At 58.0% G+C, this 5,628-nt stretch overlaps 1 long non-coding RNA gene across 1 annotated transcript; it reads right to left on the bottom strand.

The window, feature by feature from the left end:
• Window positions 1-2,195: 2,195 nt before the first annotated feature.
• On the bottom strand, window positions 2,196-5,407 carry LOC135408417 (uncharacterized). The gene is made up of 2 exons (XR_010427602.1): window positions 4,635-5,407; window positions 2,196-2,491 (listed from the first exon to the last, which is right to left on the bottom strand). It is a non-coding gene; the product is annotated as an uncharacterized LOC135408417 (long non-coding RNA).
• Window positions 5,408-5,628: the final 221 nt, after the last annotated feature.

Here is a 5,628-nt window from a genome sequence, read left to right as displayed (position 1 = left end):
GAATTAGCAAATATTTTGTTTTATTTGTTTCTGTAGTGGACAGGAAAACATCCCTCGGTGCCGGGCAGCTGCACCCGTGGCAGCGCCAGCCCGGGCAGCCTGTGGGGCTGGGAGTCCCAGTGTCACTGAGCCCTGACAGGACACTGACATTTGGCTTCAAGTGATCTTAAAACATATCTCTGAGCCAGCCAAGCTTGGGCGCTGCCTTCCCGCAGTTTTCCTGCTGCCTTTCCCCCATGGGCACCGCTCACTGCCCGGCCAGTCCGAGATGTGCTCTGTCAGCAGCAGATGCTTAATCTGTTTAAAAATAAATCCATCACTTTCCTGTGACTGATGGGAATCTGTTACAGCAAATCCCACTGTAATGCAGAACCCAGCTGTGGCTGCCAAACTTCAGCACTTTCTCCCTGTTGGGCTCCAGGGAAGGGTTTTGGTCCCTTTTGCCATGGATCTGGGGCAGCTCTGGGGTCATCATTCCCTGCCTGTGTTCATGCCCATCTACTGACACAGCCATAGGTAACACCCAGCAGGGATGAGGAGACCTGAGGCCTCTCCTTGCTCTGAGAGGGATGTGTGACCTCGGACAAGTCTGTGTGCCCTCACTGTGAGGGTCAGGAGCTGCATCTGTCTAAAGCTCCCTGTGGAAAACATGGTGAATGAGAAGGGTCCCCTGTGTCCGTGAGTAACCAGCTCTGTCCAGCAACCAAAAAAACCCCAAAAAACTCTCTGAGGCACTATTACAGTGTGCAAAATTTCCCTGCTGGAAACAAGGGCAGTGCCAGGGGCTGTGGGTTAGGAAGGGAGTTCAGTGGGTACAGGGCAGTGGGGACAGCACTTTCATCCTGGGAAGGTGAACTGGGGTGCAGAGAGGGTCTCTGCCTCCCATCTAATTAAACTAGCTAATGAGTGATGGAGATGTGTCTGGGGTTGTCTCTGTTCCAGCAAATGGGAGCAGTGGAAGGGCTTGGTTCAGGGAGACACCTCCATCCCTGCTGCAACACCTTGGAGGGTGCCACTGCGAAGGTCCTGCCTGTGGGAGCTGGGGCTCTCTCCCTCCTGAGAGGTGAGGTGAGTCACGCTGGTGCAGCTACATTGGGAATCTGGTGGGTTCTCAAAACAGGCCCAAATTCCTCTTCTCAGCACAGTATGAGCCCTTGTACCCCCATGGGTCCTTTTCCCCCTACAGTGCCACGGGTGCCAGGGCTGGCAGCTACTGTGGCATCGAGCCCATCCCTGTATGGATCCTGGGAGGGGAGGAGCAGACACAGCACGTGCTGATGCATTGCACAGGCAGCTACAGGAGCAGCCACGTGCTGTCTGGGGCAAGGGCCAGTGTGGGCCAGCATGGGATGATCCCCCACGGGATGATGAGGGTGCAGGGGGCACATGGGCACCATCACTGTCCTGTCTGTGGCCGCTGCACTGTGTGCTGGGGGTGGTGCTGTGGGCAGAAACCTGCCTGGGGTCTGTGTCCCCCAGCCCCTGCGGCCAAGGGGCTCCCAGCTGGGCAGGCTGATGGCTCCAGATGGGGAAGCTGAATTACCCCAATTTACTCCCTCCCAAGGAGGGAGCAGGACCTCCTGAAGCCTGCTGGGCTTCCCACTCCCTGTGGGTGATGCTGCCTGACCCTGGGATTCTTCCCTGGCTGTCAGAACACTCCTTGGCAGGGGATTGGAACTGGATGGTCCTTAAGGTCATCCAACCCAAACCATTCAGTGATTCTGTGATCTTGGGCTTGCCTGGCTCCTTCCCTGAGTGCAGCCAGATGCTGCCACAGAGCCCCGTGGTGTAAATGACCCTGTTTGACTGCTCCTGGGGCAGCTGCTGGGCAAACAGCTGGCAAACCAGCTCCAGGGGGATGTGGTTCCCATCTGGGAGCCCTGGCTGCAGCACAGTGTCCAGGGATGCAGGAGGACCCTGCTGTGGCTGTGGGTGTCCCCACCATGCCCTTGAGGAGGATAATCCCAGCACCTGTGTAAGTGGCTCATGCTGGGAGTGACTGCAGAACCTTTGCCATGGGGTAATAACTGGTCTAGTGAGTGACACTCTGTCCTGCCCAGGGCCTCCTGTGTCACCTGGTGTGTTGGTAGTGTCATCTGTGACTGGGGGAATTTTGTCGTCTTCCAAATCAGCTGGTAGAGAGACAGGGAGAAAGGATTTCCCCACAAAAATAAGGAATGAATCGCTTCCAGAGATTTGGTTATTAAATCTTTAATTAGTGATGGACTTTGGTGTGTAAGGACACATGACAGAACCTGGCTGGGCTGTTCTCTCAGGAGTGCTGGTGCTGACTTTGCTCCCCAGGGCTAATCCCAGTGTCCCTGGGGATTACCTGCTCGGACATGGCACATCCAGCCCCAGGACGGATTGTCCAAGGTGATCCAGCCATGCCACCAGCAGCTTCTGCACAGGCATGCATGCCCAGCTTGGAGCCAGGTGATACAGTCAGACACAGGGAGCAGGGAAGGTTGTGCCTGATGGTACTTTGTACCTGTAGGGACAGGAAATGACTTTAAAATCCTGCAGCTGCAGTGTCCGGGGGGATTCAGTGCTGTTCTGTCCATCAGATGGCAAATCCTGTGTGTAACAGCAGGGACCCCAGCCCATGGAGTGCAGCATCACACAGATATAGAACATCCCTCTCGGCTGTAACGCATTTCAAGGGCTTGTAAAACACAGCAATGCCTAAAAATAACGTGGGTTGCCAAATCCCTGCTGTGGGTGTGCTCGGCGAGGCGCCTGCAGCAGCTCGGGCAGCCCAGCACGGGGCTGCTCTGGACACAGGGCCTGCAGTGGCAGAGCCTCCATCCCCACCCTGGCTCCCCGGTGACCCCAGTGCCCGTCCTGTCCCTGCTCGGTGCCCAGCAGCAGAGCCATGGCTGTGTGCAGGGCAGCCCTGCTCCCTGTGCGGGACACAGCCCTGTGTGCTCCCCGGGAGCTCTCCATGGAGACGGGAATGATTCGTGTCAGGCCATGGCAAACCTGAGGGTGGGGCAGGCACGAGCCTTGGGTGTCCTTCTGCAGCCCTGGGGACAGTGCTTGGGGTGTTGCAAGGGCTCAGGGTGACACAGGTGCTCGGTACCTCTCCCCTCTGCCTCACCCCGACTGTTCTCTGTGCCCGGGTGCTGTTGCTGGGCTGGGCAGATGCTGTGCCACTGTCCCGGGGGACCAAGGTGGCACAGGGACAGCTGTGGCCAGCTGGGATGCACAGACCCACTGGAGCCCTACAGCACTGGTGGCCCCAGGAAGTGACTGTCCCCACGGGAAGAGAAGCTGCCCATCGTGGCCAGGGCTGCTTGGGGATACTGTGCCAGCCTTGAAGCAGGCAGGGATCACCCGATGCCATGGAAGGCAGGTCTGACACCTGGAATGCTGCTGTGCCTCATGCTGCCCCTCACCCCTGCCAGGGGGGAAGGGCTCCAGCAAGCCTTGGCTTGATGTAATGTGGGGACACAATTCTTCCCCTCCACCTCTCAGGTGAGGAAGCCAGCACCCCAGCCAGGAGCCAGGAGCGGGGCCAGAGCCCTCTCCATGGGCTCAGGAACAAGCGAGAGCTGCTGGCATAAATTACCACGCTGTCATCCCTGGCGCTGAGATTCCCAGGGAACAGCTTAGCGGTTCAAAGGGCTGCTGAAACAATTTCACATCGCATGATCACAGTCCTGGAGCTCTCCAGCTAAAAAATGTCAACAAAGAGGCCATTTCCACAGCACGGCTGCCCATGGCCCCAGGGGCTGGGCACAGCCAGCCCCTCCCTGGCCCCTGCCGGTGGCTTTGGTGCTAAGTGACAAACTGGCCTAACGAGCTCGTGGGCTCCTCGTGCTGGTGAGGAGACCCCAGTTATCCATCCCTGTGCCCCTCCAGCACAGCACACAAATGGGGTCAAGTGTGCTCAGCTCCGGTGGGACTCAAGGGATGGAAAGGGACATCCATGGTGATGGTGGGGCTGGTGGCACAGAGAGAATACAGCCACCACCCTTAGTGGGTGCTCCCCACTCTGCCCCAGCTGCACCACCAGATTTTGTTTTAGCCCCAAAGGTGGGAGAGTGCTTTGGGTGAGAGCACTGAGAGACCTGTCCTGTGCCACACCAGTGGGTCAGACACCCCCTGAGCCCCTAACACACCACGGGTGCCACGCCTCCCACTCCTTTTCTGTCTCCCTGCTGGCTCAGCATGTGCTCTGCCCTGGTCCCCCAGACCCTGTCACTGCATGTTCAGAGCTCTCTGCTGGTGACTGTCCCCGTCCTGGAGCCCCCCCGCCGATGTGCCCCCTGCAGTCCCCCACTGTGCTGAGCAGAGTCCTGTGCCAGCAGCCCTGTGCCCTCAGGTGCTGTGCAGTCCCTGGTCCTGCTGCCTGTGGATCTGCTCAGGCTGTGTGCAGGACAGGAATGTGATGCCCACAGGAACCACTTAAACACTTAAATGAAGAGCAAAGAAACCACAGCAACTAAAGCACTCGGAAATGCTGGAAATCTTTACTCTGGACAAACTCCCTGTCCCATGGCCAGCGTCCCAAGGCTGGCTCTCCTGGCTCTTGGGGCATGAGGATCGCTTCCCTCTGCTGCTGGAGCAGGAAGGTCACCCTGCAAACACCTCCCCATCGACTGATGCAATGCTACCCACAGGAAACAAACCTCTCTTTGTTCCAGGAATCAAACTTTCCATGTTTGTTTGAGCCTTGAAAGCTGTCAGTGATATTTCCATCACCCTCATCATCTTCCACAGGGAGTCTGAGGTGAACAAACACTATTGGAAAGCAAAGTCCGGCTGCCGTGTCTGGCATCAACCCCACCACAACCTGTCCCTGGTGCCATGGGTGCTGCTGTCCTCAGGACAGTGGGACCCCCTGGGCAGTGGGCACACTGGGAATGTCCCTGGGCACACAGCATCCCCTGGTACACCACGTCCCCTGGCACACTGCATCTCCAGGCACAGCCCCATGGCCGGCCAGAGGGCTTGGCAGCTCCCAGGGCACCAGGCAGCTTCCATCCAGTACAGGAATTATTGGCAGTGCCAGCTTCCCAGCTATTATTTCATCCAGAATTTTGCAGACTTCTTCAAAGTGCCACTGCACTGTTTCATACGAGACAGGTTGGGCACAGAGAGCACCTTCTGCTCCATGCTGGGACCCATCCTTCACCCCAGCTGGAGGCTGCAGCAGTGGAACAGGATGTGGGATCTCACAGATGAGGCTGGACAAATGGAAAAAGGGAGAGCCCTGGCCACAGAGGGAAGTTGGCTGTGCTGGTGGGAAACCCACCTGCATCTGGACACAGTGGGCACACAGCTGGGGAAAGGAGTGGGAGGGTAGGGGCCACGGGGGGCCAGGGCAGCGGGTGGCCCTGTTCCTGCTCTGCCCCTCTCTGGCACTGACCTGGCACCCAGCAGGCCTTGGGCTGTGTCCCTCGAGGTGGGGCACCGACCAGAACAGGCCAGACGATCCATTCTGGCCATTGACTTCCATTGTCTCATTCTTGATCCCTCTGGCCTCTAGGTCCTTGGCTTGTCTGTTCTCAAGCAGAAAAACTGAAAAATGCAGGCTTGTCTGCAGCCTACCTGTCAGGAGGGGATTGTCCCTGGTGCTCCCGGAGTCCCGGGCAGCTCCTCTGCAGCGGGCTCACGTGCACT

Source organism: Pseudopipra pipra, unplaced genomic scaffold (genome assembly GCF_036250125.1).
Source record: "Pseudopipra pipra isolate bDixPip1 unplaced genomic scaffold, bDixPip1.hap1 HAP1_SCAFFOLD_452, whole genome shotgun sequence".
NCBI classification, from domain to species: domain Eukaryota; kingdom Metazoa; phylum Chordata; class Aves; order Passeriformes; family Pipridae; genus Pseudopipra; species Pseudopipra pipra.
This window is presented reverse-complemented; position numbering and strand designations above follow the sequence as displayed.